Source organism: Cydia strobilella, chromosome 25 (assembly GCF_947568885.1).
Source record: "Cydia strobilella chromosome 25, ilCydStro3.1, whole genome shotgun sequence".
NCBI classification, from domain to species: domain Eukaryota; kingdom Metazoa; phylum Arthropoda; class Insecta; order Lepidoptera; family Tortricidae; genus Cydia; species Cydia strobilella.
In genome coordinates, this window is record NC_086065.1 from 3,012,302 (window position 1) to 3,026,168 (window position 13,867).

At 36.7% G+C, this 13,867-nt stretch overlaps 1 protein-coding gene across 1 annotated transcript in view; it reads left to right on the forward strand.

Moving 5' to 3' along the window:
- The first annotated feature begins 364 nt into the window (after positions 1-364).
- LOC134752921 (serine proteinase stubble) overlaps positions 365-13,867 on the forward strand; it is a 54,186-nt gene continuing 40,683 nt past the window's right edge. The window contains exon 1 of the mRNA XM_063688704.1: positions 365-728. The gene's annotated coding sequence lies outside the window, so the exon portion shown is untranslated. The remainder of the gene's footprint in view (positions 729-13,867) is intronic.

Sequence of the window (13,867 nt, forward strand, 5' to 3'; positions counted from 1 at the left end):
TTGTGTATTTATTTCTTAGACCGATTATTTCCCAAAAATCATTAATTTTCTTGAAAAATATACAAGAGTCAAATCGGAAGCAGTTAATTAAGGAACTGTATCACTGGCTTTCGTTTGATCCTCACTGAAAATGACACCCAAATCACCCAAGCTATATCTATTTGAGAAAGAACCCAAACTACGAAAACCAATAAATAACTACTTTCACTTAATTGCAGGTTGTATTATCTTTAATTGCCTTCAAGAAATAAGACAATAATTGTAATTATCCACTCAAGAAGATTACCAATCTAGTTTATTAATTAAAAAGACGCCATAGTTCGAATAAAAACATAAACTAAAGGTTCTTGTTACTTTTTTGACTAAACGGTAATTTGATTGCCCATCAAAAAACCCAACAGAACTTTCTCAAAAACCTTGTTTACAAGCTACAAGCTTTCCTTTTACTAAAGCTTAAAGAATCAGTGCAGCGGAGCGAAAAGTAACTGTGGAAAGTCATCAAGGGAAGAGCCTGTACGACCAAAGAAGTTCAGTTAGGCCTTAGTCGCGTCGCGGTCAAGGCACTGCGGCAACGTCCGCCTCTCGCTTAAAAAAAAACTTTAAAAAACAAACACGCGCGCTCCCGGCTGTCAAAAAAAGGTTCTTTATACTACAAGCATTCAAGTTCTAGTACTTTGAGTTTAATAGTAAATATTGTGATAATGAGATGGTGATTGTGACTTAAACAGGTGAATATAAAATTGATTTCAATGCACCGTTGCTGACCCTAAGTTTGCTAACGGTCTTTAATTTACCGCGCACATAAATTAAGGAATTCCGCCGTTTAATCTACTTTAAATTGACTTTAAGTTATAAGATATAATTATAAGCCGTGTTAGAAGTGTAGCAATTAACTAATTACTTGTAAAGTTAACCATTTCTGCTACTGTATAAAATGAAACTATAATTAGTAAGACTTGCAGTTTTTTCCCCTGCTCAGTGACTGTAGGACTAACGGCCCTGCAATCATAGGTTATTGCTCTTCCTACAGACCCGAGAACGCTTAAAGCCACACATATAGCAGAAACAAGCATTTCCAGTGACATTTTGCAAATCTTAAAAGTTTCACAAACTTTTTGTACGTCGGCCGAGCGCGTTCTATTTTTAACGAATGATCCTATGATAAAAAACCCTTTTAAGTTGTTTCTTGGGGAGCTTCGGCACAAGTTTTAATTCGTTTTTATTTTGTCTTTATCGATTGCGTTATCATAAAATACCTTCCAACCTTTTTAATACACACCCGCGTATCTGCCTTAATAAGTGCCAGATGCCAAAAAGTTAAAATTAATGGTTTTTTTTAAGAGAAAAACTGCTAAAATGGTTGAAGTATCTTAAATATCTATCGCGGCGCCGTCTTGTTCGAATGTAGGTCAGAGAAATGACCAGTCCCGTACGGAATGTAACCTGCACGATTTTATGCCATAAGAAAGTCCACGCTTTTTTTTCAATATTTTATTCAAATCATATTTTAAGATTGACATTTATAGAACGGTGCTAACGGTCAATCGAGGCCGCTTCGAATTTTGAATCCTTTTGAAAGACGTGTCAATTTAATATAAATCTTAAGCCTTTGCAGTAAGGTTGCTTATTGCTTTGTGTTGCTTGGATGATACAACAGGAAAGGAGGAAAAACAAAGAGCGACATAGATAATTGGCACCAATATTTAAGTTATGCGAAAGTGAGATTGTGTCTTTGTTTGACAGTCTGTTGCGGTTGCAGCAATGAGTCATTTATTACAGACAAAAGGCTTTCAACGACATTCTAATTTACTTTTAAGTATTTTTTATTTCAAATAATTCAGGCCGGTCTATTTACAAGCGCATTCACTCGGAATGACGGGAGAATAAAAACGATAGAGTGGAAGAAAAAAGGGGAACCCTTTGCCCAGCAGTGGGATGCTAGAGTAATAAGAATTAGACCAAGCTAAATTGGTTAAAAAATACAAAAACAAACTTTCTATGACTAAACTAAAAAGACAAATACACACATACACACAACATACATAGACAACAAATACAAATTGCCTCTCTGTCGACACCGACAACATTCACAAAATTCCGACGAATTTTGCGAATTTTCAAGCTGTGCGGAACCCGCACATTTGTTATCAGAAAATTCAGAAACACGCAAGAAGTTGCTCAACACAACACAATGCACATATAATTTGCATCACATAGGGGTAGGCAGTGTTCCTATACATGTCATAACATTATATTTCCTAACAACTAAAAACCGGCCAAGTGAGAGTCGGACTCGCGCACGAAGGGTTCCGTAGCATTATCTATAAAAACGGCAAAAAAACACGTTTGTTGTATGGGAGCCCCCTTAAATATTTATTTTATTCTGTTTTCAGTATTTGTTGTTATAACGGCACCAGAAATACATTATCTGTGAAAATTTCAACTGTCTTTGGGTACAGAACTCTAAAAATTACCTAACCCTATTACCATGTAAAAACTAAAATCTGATGAAACAGCCTGAATGCCATTTCACAGCCCTACATTTTTTGCATAAGATAAAATTGTAAACAGTTGTATAAGTAACGTAGTAGTGAATGGTAATTTTTGCCGTATAGATTGTGCCATGTAAAGGGCTAAATTCTGAACCAAGAATATAATATACCTATGGTAGCGAATATCACCCAACTTATACATAGCTAATTGGAATAAAACTAAGTATTTTTTTGTCAAAAAGATACAGAAACCAGAAATCACACCCTTTGTTTTGAGCTTTAAATGTGAATAATCTCATTTCTTAATTTTGCATGTTTAAGTTAACATAAATACGAGTAGTAGCAGATGTAATTTGCATTCATGATAAGACTACGCATTAAAAGTATCCCAAACTCTAGTAGCTTTACAAGCAAAGATAGGTCTTTTTACGTAGAACAATTGGGTCTCCTTCGGAATCCCTAATAACGTTTGTCCTAAAGTCACTTGCCCTGTTTTGTCCTGAAATATATTAGGGCAAGAAACCCCTAATGAATGAACTATTGGTTATATCTTTTGCTACCACTGTATAATATATGTAACACAACTTTTTTTTTAGTTAAAAAAGACCTGGTCACGGAATTACCATACATTTTGACATGGTTCCAAATTTTAAAACCGCGATTACTCAAAATGTTACTTAAGTGACTAGACATTTTCTTTCCGTGTACCCTTCAAAATTCAAAATAAAAAAATTAGGGATTCCGATAGATCCAGAACAATTAGTGTGAGTGAAAATGTAGATGTACATACCTATTTTTTTTCGGAAGTAAACGATTTTTTTTTTATGATCGTGAACCTAATCATCTCTAATTGTAAAACTATAAGAGAGTGGCACTGGCAGATACTTTTGTCGTTACTATTTTATGCTTACTTGACTGTATTACTTATAAGGATGATGATAATTATGAGAATAGTAATTATAATACTTTCCTTCTGACTCAGAAGAAATTTCTCAACTGAGAATATTTGAGCATCACAATATTTCCTGTCGAATGTGGGTCCCTCTGTAATCTGATCACCTGTCCGGCTTCAAACCTGTTCCCTTCTCGATTGCATCTGCCCACTGAGTCATACATGCAAATTAAACGCTGATTTCTTTCTACGAAACATAACCTTAAAGCTTCAGAAGATTCTGAAACCGCAACGCTCAAGATTTCACTTTTCGAACCTTTCGCTTGGATTTTTGAATCATTCGCTCGCTCGGATATCAATATTTAGCAGAGCGGTTAAACAACAACTTTGCCCCCTTGTTAACAAATAACTATTGTTACTGTTATGCAAACATTTCTTTCAGTGGACATGACATACATGATCTTCGGTTTGTTTTAATACTGACGTGATGGTAAACAACATAGACATAGTATATACAAGTAGTTATAGACATGAAACCGAGCGACCAGGGGTAAAAGAAAGACATATTCATGTATTGACAGTTTCATGTTAAGAATAAGAATAAAGAATAAAGATCATTTATTTTCAGCTAAAGGTTACAGACATTCCAGGGGTCTCCGCACTAGGCAGTGCCTGTATCGCGAGGAACCAATTACAATTTAAATATCAGACTTGTTACAATTAAAAACTATCATTTAGTCAGAAACTCAACTAGAGAGTTTAGAGCTCAACGAGGGAGAGGAGTGTTAGGGTCGGCAACGCGCGTGTAATATCTCCGGTGTTGCAGGCGTCCATAGGCTACGGTAACTGCTTACCATCAGGCGGGCCGTATGCTTGATTGCCACCGACGTGGTATATAAAAAAAAACTACTAACTACAAATGACAGTATGACAGTATAATCCTTTTTCTCTTTCACTCTTATAAATTTCGGTATTTCGCCATCGCCTCCTTGCTATGATGCCATAACCATGAATAAATGCCCGGTCGGTGATAAAGACAAAGCATGACACTATTTTCTCTTTCCTCTTATAGGAATCGCAATAAGACTATCTTTCTCTATCAAAGAGTGTCAGGCCCTTGGTAAACAACAATATGGCTAGCCTGATGGAAGGCGGTGACCGTAGACTGGAAGCGGAGGTGCCACACGTGCGTTGCCGGTCTCACTACATAGTTTTTGTGACGTTTTGTTTCGTGTTGCTACGTTTCTTCGCGTCGATGGATAAAATATTTTTTCCAATTTTTTTGTCGAATTTCTGAAATTATGATACCTGATTTCATAATTCATAATTCATAATTCTTTATTGCAACCATTTTTCTGAGCAATGTAGTATTTTCTATAAAAAGGGACCTTATTGTCGATGGCGCTTATAAATACAATGCCGAGCGTTGTGCGGCGTAAGCGCCATCGACAATAAGGGTCCTTTTCATAGAAAATGCCCCAAATAGATCTTCCGAGTTAGCAGGAGTAGAAAACAAAATACGCAAAAAAATCATGCTAAATTCGGAAAATTAAACTATTAATAACAATACTTACTCATACCTCATACAGTTTAAGATATTTCTTGTGGGGCAATGACCCCGATGGGCTACATTTATTTAGCTTAGTATTTACTAGACACTTGTTTACTCATAATTTAATCATTGTTATTTACATGAATATTTTTTTAATCAGCAAAATTTTGAACCTTGATCAGTAGGTATATGCAAAGATAGATATAACTCCGTAATAGATGGATACAGTCTAAGGAAAAAACGTGCCTCGAAAATCAAGAAAATTTGATTCTCGTTCAGAGGGCGCTACTAGTTTTGGCCTACAGTCGTATAGATGGCGTTGACGGTTTCGTTTGTTATTTACCAATTTTGACGCATATCAGTGAAAGAACATGGTTCAAAATCATAAAAATAATTAATGCAAATAAAAAAAATCATTTATCTATATTTAAATACATTCTATCGTATTTTTATAAATCTTCATTTTTAGTTTTAAAGTGTGTCGACAGATGGCAGTGAATTTACTGGGGTTACAAAATTTACTATGACAGTACCGCTCTAGTATAAGTTACTCTATGGTATATGTATGACAGAATATTAAGCGCTGAGGGTGGACACATTAATTAATTTGTTTTATTTTAGATTATATTTTCTGACAATATTGACTTAAATCTTCCGAATTTAGCAAGATTTTTTTTGCGTATTTTGTTCTCTTAACTTTCTAAACTCGGAAGACCTATTTATTTATTTATTTTAAACTACTGCACATAAAAAAGAGTATAGAGAGCGGACTTAATGCCATTATAGGCATTCTCTACCAGTAAACCATAGGGCTAACAAAAGCGTCAAGGTGGGTGCACTGAGAAATAAACAAAAATAAAAACCAGCCAAGTGCGAGTCGGACTCGCGCACCAAGGGTTCCGTACTTTTTAGTATTTGTTGTTATAGCGGCAACAGAAATACATCATCTGTGAAAATTTCAACTGTCTAGCTATCACGGTTCGTGAGATACAGCCTGGTGACAGACAGACGGACAGCGGAGTCTTAATAGGGTCCCGTTTTTACCCTTTGGGTACGGAACCCTAAAAACGTAACTTTATATATGTCTATAACTAAGTCTTTTCGTTGTATGTCACTTTATCTTTATCTATGTCTTTAGCCTATTTAAATGTCTTTTCCCCTCACTAGCTCGGAAAGCCGTCTTTTATCCTTTAAAACAAGCGGGGAAAAACGCATTTTATCCACTAGTGGGGAAAGTAATTTGACCTTGGATGGAGCGTGTTTAAGTAGCTTTTGACAGATAAAACGTAAAACGCTCATAATAATGGTTCGCTCGATATTAATTATCATTAAATAAATGGTTTGAGCATTTAATAAAAAATACGCAATTTAGCTTTATTTAATGATTTTAAGTCATAAACCTTAAAATCCATAAGAAACATTTGTTTTTTTGTATGATGTTGAATGTAATTGAATGTAATTCTGAATTGACATGTAAAAGTGCCCCTGTGGCCTATTTGCTGAATAAATGTTTGATGTTGATGTTTGAAAAATTTTCTCACCGACTCCGACACGTAAAAATACACAACTTCCAGAGTTTTCTGTTATAATATCGTATTATCGTAAAAAAAATGAGTGATTCCAGTGATGAAGATGATCTAACGCCTGTGGATGTTGCACTTTCCTCGCTATAGTGAGGGCAAAAGTTTTGTGTTACACACGGGTGCAAGTGTATTTTACTTCTCGTGTGTTAAAACACTCGCTACGCTCAGGATTCTATTTTAGAACCACTCGCTTCGCTCGTGGTTCAACTATAGAATCCTTTCGCTTACTCGTGTTTCAATTCCACACTCGCAGGTAAAATACAACTTTGCACCCTTGTATAACAAATAACTATTTCATTTCTCATGCTCTGAAAGAGGGTCATTGTTGTTCTAAAAGGTGCGCAGAAAATGATACGTGTCTGCACTAGAGCATTTTACGTTCGAAGTACGATATTTTTAATTTTTTTACGATAAGCAATTGAAATTTGAGTTTAAATGGATTTGTTATACAATTTCCATTGTGATACTTGACTCTCCATTCCATAAATAACGATACTTTTGCCTGAATTTTTAATTGAAAGTTCCCTCAATAAATACTATAAAAATGTATTATTCGTCATGTTTTTGAAAAAACACATGCATTTTACTTTCCTCGTATTCGAAATGAAAAGTAGAGTGTTTAACTCGGGTGAAAGGCATCATTTCTGCCTCGGACTATTGGCGCTCTCACTGCGTTCGAGCGCCAAGACACCTCGGCAGAAATGAGTGCCTTTCATCCCTTGGTTAACAATCTACTAATTAATAAAATAACTTGATTAGTTCCCAAACTTGTAAATTAATTTAAGTTGTTCGTGAGTTGTTTCAATGTGGAGACCACAAAGTGGAGACACAGTTAGGAAAAGACTGAGGATATTGTCTCACACGCGGAGTGCATTCGGCATTCGGACTGCGTTTGTCGATATGCGGGTACAGTCGCCATCAGATATATCGGAGCGGCCAAGGCGCTCAAAAATATCTGAACACGCCTGTATTGTCAAGGCGTTAGAGGGCGTGTTCAGATATTTTGACCACCTCGGCTGCTCCGATATATCTGATACCGACTATACCATCGACTGTCATCTTGCTACAAGAGCTAGTACTTAGCACGTAGCACAGAATAAATAACCAGTACTGTTGTACAGAAAGGACACTTCCTACAAAACCGAAGTTTGACAGCGTTTCAGGGTCGAATCACGCTATCCCTTTCTAATATATGGCAGTATCCCTTTCGGCTATTTAGGGTTGTCAAAATTCAAGTCATTATCTTATCTGTGGTCGTGAACGCAAAGGGACGTCAAGTTGTGCCAACCCACAGACATATTATACAAGCAGTTATAGACGCGCCACCAAGCGACCGGGGGTAAGAGGAAGAATATTCATATAAAATTTGGGCAGCATAGGATTTTTTCTCTTTCACTCTTATAAATTTCAGTATTTCGCCATCGCCTCCTACCTATGATGCCACCAGGTCGGTGATAAGGACAAAGCATGGCACTATTTTCTCTTTCCTCTTATAGGAATCGCAATAAGACTATCTTTCTCTATCAAAGGAAAGAGCGTCAGGCCCTTGTGCCAACCCTAATAATTGCTCGGAGCAATGCTGAGCCGAACGCAGCCGAGTTTGCCCGAAGCGAGGAGTTTCGCACCCCTGCTAGGAGTATCGCTAGGCAACGACCCGCGCATGCGCTAACGGCACTCGCTTCCTGATCAACCAGTTCTGCATCGCATGATTAGATAAAACGTATAGCGATAAAGTGGTGGTCAGACCGTCTGGTTTTATAGGGTAGGACTAGTTTAACCTCGTAAGGCCCAATGTGCATTACTATGTACACTTTGTTTCAATCTAATTTGAACCTTACCAAAACTACATAAAGTAGTATTTCTTTTGTTTCATTGTTTTGTAAAGCAAACGAAAGTCACCCTAATTTATTATACAACAAGGTTCAAATTATAAATAGGGAACTGTGTATGGTGGGTCTTAGGCTACAAGGACATTTCTAATAAATTTTGTCAAGTGACGAAATATAACTGCACCATTGCACCAATCTTTCCAACAAACAACAAAAGTTTTTGGCATAAATTTAATTTTTGGTAGGTACGGGAGCGTTTTCAAAAAATATTTAATGTCTTCTAAATATTTACTTCTTGGGCTCATTTTATTTCCCCAAGATTTCCTTTCCAGATTGTCATATTTTTGTATGAATAAATTATTTATTTGTATGAGCGTGACGTGACGCACTGGAAAAATATTTATTCATACAAATTTTAGGGCCACATTTTTTCATGTATGAGGCGTGAATGTACCTATACAAATGATTCTGAGTAAAATGAGCCCAAGAAGTTAATATTTTGAAGACGTGAATGAAATGTACATTATTTTTTAAAAACGCTCACAAGCTTTTATCGCTGACTGTACTTTTCTTTCCTCAGGCAACTAATACTCATCGAGACAATTCTAACAACCCCAAACAATTAGTTTGCGTTGTTTTATCACAGAGTTCCCATGGCCACCTTCTGTCTCCATCATCAGATCAGCTCCATGTCATCCTAACATTACATTATCATCCGATTTACATATGCAAAATTTCAGCTCAATCGGAAATCGGGAAGTGGGTCAAATTTTGCTTCCAAGATTTGACTCACACTAACTAACATACTAATGCTCACTTGCACCATTCGACTAACCCGGGGTTAACCGGTTAAACCTGTTGTTAGCATGGTTACCAGTACAATTTGACACTAGGTTAACGGTTTAACCGCTTAAAGGATGACTCACTTTAGAACGGGCCGTGTCCGGGCCGGAGCTTCCGGCGCTTACTTTTCTATGACATGACAGGTGATCACGTGATGCTTTCCATAGAAAACGAACTTGCACCATCCCACTAACCCCGGGTTAGTGGGATGGTGCAAGTGGCGTGTTTTCACAATCGTATAGTTTATTCTGAGCCAAAGTGCTCAACACAATTCACCGTATCCTTTGTTCCATGGTCTAAAATTAACTCGATAATCTTCGTTCAGACGGGCTTGAGTTGGTTTACTGTCATTAGGTACAAATGGAAAATCGTCCACTTGAAATGACCATTCTGAAGTTGGATCAAAAGTAATATTATCCAAAGTGAATCTAGTCAAAATGTAATTGTGCTAAAAACATATTAGTTATTCTGTGCTAAAAACTATTTTTAACCAAATTTGTAATAGTCGTAAATTAATTAAGCCAAAATGCAATTTTGTCCATTATAAATTATAGGTATATTTTTTTAGTGTTGCTATGCTCTTAGGGGTGCATGTTACGGGTGTAATCTAACATATGAATAAGACCTAAACACATGTATGCAATAAATGATTTGAATATGAGTGTACGTAAACAAAAATGGACAAATATTTGACATTTTTACTATTGGACATAATTATTTTTCACTTCAGCAGCTCGAACAAGCCTACTTTCGTCACTCCCTGGAGTGACGAAAGTGCGACTTTCCTCACTCCAGGGAGTGAAACAAAGTAGATTTTTAAATTAGTGAAGGCCATGAACTGCCCTTTAATACTTCGGTGTCTATTACAAATTCGAAATACATACTGAGGTGAAAAATTATATGTGTCACACGAAAGCCAAGTTATTTTACATCTCGTGTTTTTGAGTCCCTCGCTACGCTTAAGATTCTAACTTAGAATCACTTGCTTCGCTCGTGACTCAATTATAGAATCTTTCCCTTTCTCGGGACTCAAAATCAACACTCGCAAGAAAAACAAACTTTCCTGTAAGCTGGATAGACAATTTTCCTAGTTCATTGTCATTTTTCTACTTAAATTTCGAGTGGACAATTTTCTATTTGTATCTAATGACAGTAAAAAAATTAGTTGCGTTGCGCGCGACTCTATGCTACATCTAGCGCGACTTCAAATATGGACTCGCGCGATAACGTCACTCATGCTAGCAGATTAGGTGCAATTACTAATTTGAATATCAGGGCATGTCGGGTATGCACAAAATATGATTATGAGTGACATCAAATGAAGATTTTCATAACTAATCCCGATCTTATTCATATCCTGTTATTTAAATCAAAATACGCCTGTTGCTCAAAACAACACTAAGGCGGTCTTTACACTGGATGCGGATTCGCTCGCCACTCCTGCGTGCGAGCGGGACACCCCTTGCTGTCACGCTCATACACCGGAGCGACGTGCTAGTTCTCATTAGCGTGATAACCGGCTCTTAGTGACAAGTGGCAAGAAAGCCGGGATAATAATGTTAGAAACATTATCAAATCTGTTTACGATTTTAAAATTTAAATGTGTGGCTTTGCGATCAAATCAAATTATTTTATTTAATATTTCACATTATAAACTGAAATAGATGTCATATACTAACGCATAGTACTACGTAGGCGAACAACACGCGAATGCAAAGCGAAGCGATGCACGGGGTGAATCAATCCTTTGATACATATAGAGGTGTCAAGAGGTGTGTTCGCGAGTTGTTCGCTTACGTAAGACGCTGCGTAAAGAAGAAGATATTTTTAACCCTCCACACCAACCCCCGAAATTGAAAAAAATCTATATACGCTTTCCTGCTAGCTGAAAAAAAAACCTTTATATAGTTTGTCAAGGGACTGTCTCATTTCGGGCGTAGACGGAGAGAGTCATGCTGTCTTTGTCTTGCACTGGTGCTGGCGCCCAGAAGAAGGGGTTGAGTGTAGTTTTTTTTGTTCTTACTTACTGACAAGATTTGCTCGACCAACTATATAACCTTTTTTTCTTCTTATCAATTCCAATAGGTCTACGACGCTCGAGTATTACACATTTAGCATCGCCGGCTCCCCACCTATTAGAAAGATTAGACGTCTTTGACCAGCGGAGTCAGCATGGTTGCATTTTTATCACCTGTCACTTTCGCACTTACTTACTTGTTAGAACGTGACAGGCATGGTGACAGGCGATAAAAATGCTACCGTGCTAAGCCCGCAACTGGGCGAGCAGTATGCGCTTGCACCTCCTATGCCACCGCCGTTGAAAACGCCGGTTGTAATCCGGCCTCAGCCATTTTGTGGGCTTGCTCCTTCTTTCTTTAGTATATGACATGTATTTCATTTTATTAATTTATACATGTTTAGAAGATATAATGTTTTATCTAAATCTTAACCTATATCGACGGCCAGATGAGCATAAATCGGCGCAGGTTATGTCAACAGTAAGTGGGCCAGTGGCGTGACCGTTACTGTGAAAGTTGGCGTGGGTCGCGCCGCGTTCGCGTTGCTTGCGTGTGCGCAGGTCGGTAAACCAGCGTATCGAGACCTCCAATTCTGTCTCTTTCTAACAAACACAAGTGTCAAATTAGTTTTTAACAAGCAGAAACGTCTGCAAACGATGATAAGCTTAGAATAAATTTAAGTGGAAAAATTACTGCCTTGGGTGAGACTTGAACTCACGGCCTCTGGATAGATACTCCAGGCACTCCAGCGCTCTGCCAACTGAGCCACCAGTCTGTCAGCCTGTCAGTATCTTTATAACGCGTTTGTTTTATGTATATCAGGTTATGAGATATATATGTGCCATTCTCAATCAAAAGGGTACTTATTGTCGGTTGTCAATAAGGCGCTGTTTCCATATAGCCTTAATTTGAAATCAACCTTATCGACAAGCGACAATGTACCTTTTGGTTGAAAACGTCACATATTAATAATATTATTGCAGTTGATAGCTGTCAAATAGTCTACATGACAGTAAAACGTAGTGATTAAATTCTCTTTGCATGACAATTCCCATTCCTCGCGCGTTGCCATCACCTTGGCACATAGCCTGTACAATGCAAGCATCGCACATTTCTCGCGTCAGCATTTAATATAATGAATGATTGCTGTTTATGCGATTACGCTTTAATTCGATTTATATTTCAGTTTACGTACATACGTGCTCCTAGCTAGTACTCATTATATACCTTGGTTATAAATAAAGACATATACATAAATCAGTGTTTCCATCAAGATATCAATCAACCATCAAGATCAAGAATCATATCAGCTCAGATGTACAACCCGTACATCTTTTGGTCCTTCGAAGCTTATCAGTGACTGATGCTCGCTTAGCTTTTGAAATAACACTTGGTTGGCGTAGCCGGTGTAAGGTGTGCTAAAAATGCCCGGAATTTTATGAATGAAAAGATGAAAAATGATCTCATTCCGATCCGAGCATATTTACATTGAAGATATATTTAAATAAATATTACCATATTGCCAGCGAAAATAGTACCTATTTATATAAAATGCTAAATTATAGATTTACATACCCATACGTTATTCAACTTAGTCAAAGTCAAAGTCAATATATTCTTTATTCAAATAGGCCTAGCAACAAGCACTTTTAAATTGTCAAGTTTGAAATATTACCTTAATCTTAATATCAGAGCAATTTATTGATGCAGTTACTATTCTTAAAAACATTGAATTATTATAGATATGTCAAACTTAATAATAAGAATTCAAAAAAGGATCGGAGTGGGATCGGATCTTATTAAAAAAAAGAAGTTGAAGTTGAAGTTTAAATCTTATCGAATCGAATTTTTATAAATCAAATTTTGAATTTGCTTCCGAAAACATCTTCACTACGGAAGTAAACGTTAATTGTAATGAATTTAACCATTGTTTGTAAATGAGGTGATCGAAATTCGGTTCACGGAGCCTCATCCGTTAAAGAATAGCGGCTTTGACGAGAATCACTCCATTTTGTTACCGCTGCAATCCCGAGCTTAATGGTTTAGTAGAAACATGATATAATGGTTAAATAGATAACACGCAGTCTACGAGTACAATTTCAGTTAGCTCAAATTTCCATTTTTTTTGTTTTTTTCGTGAATTACTTAAGAGGATATAATAAGATAGAGCGGTACGGTCATAGTAAATTTTGTAACCCCAGTAAATTCACTGCCATCTATCGACACACCTTAAAACTAAAAATGAAGATTTATAAAAATACGATAAAATGTATTTAAATATGGATAAATGATTTTTTTTATTTGCATTAATTATTTTTATGATTTTGACCCATGTTCTTTCACTGATATGCGTTAAAATTGTTAAATAACAAACGAAACCGTCAACGCCATCTATACGACAGTAGGCCAAAGCTAGTAGCGCCCTCTGATCGAGAATCAAATTTTCTTGATTTTCGAGGCACGTTTTTTCCTTAGACTGTATCCATCTATTACGGAGTTATATCTATCTTTGCTTATATGTTACTTATAAAGAGAAACATACGCACATCACAGCATCTCACTTTTGTTTATCAAACGGTCACACATATATAAAATATGTAGGATATACAATGTGACAAATAATCATGCTAATCATTAAAAAAATGTTTAGTTATTCTC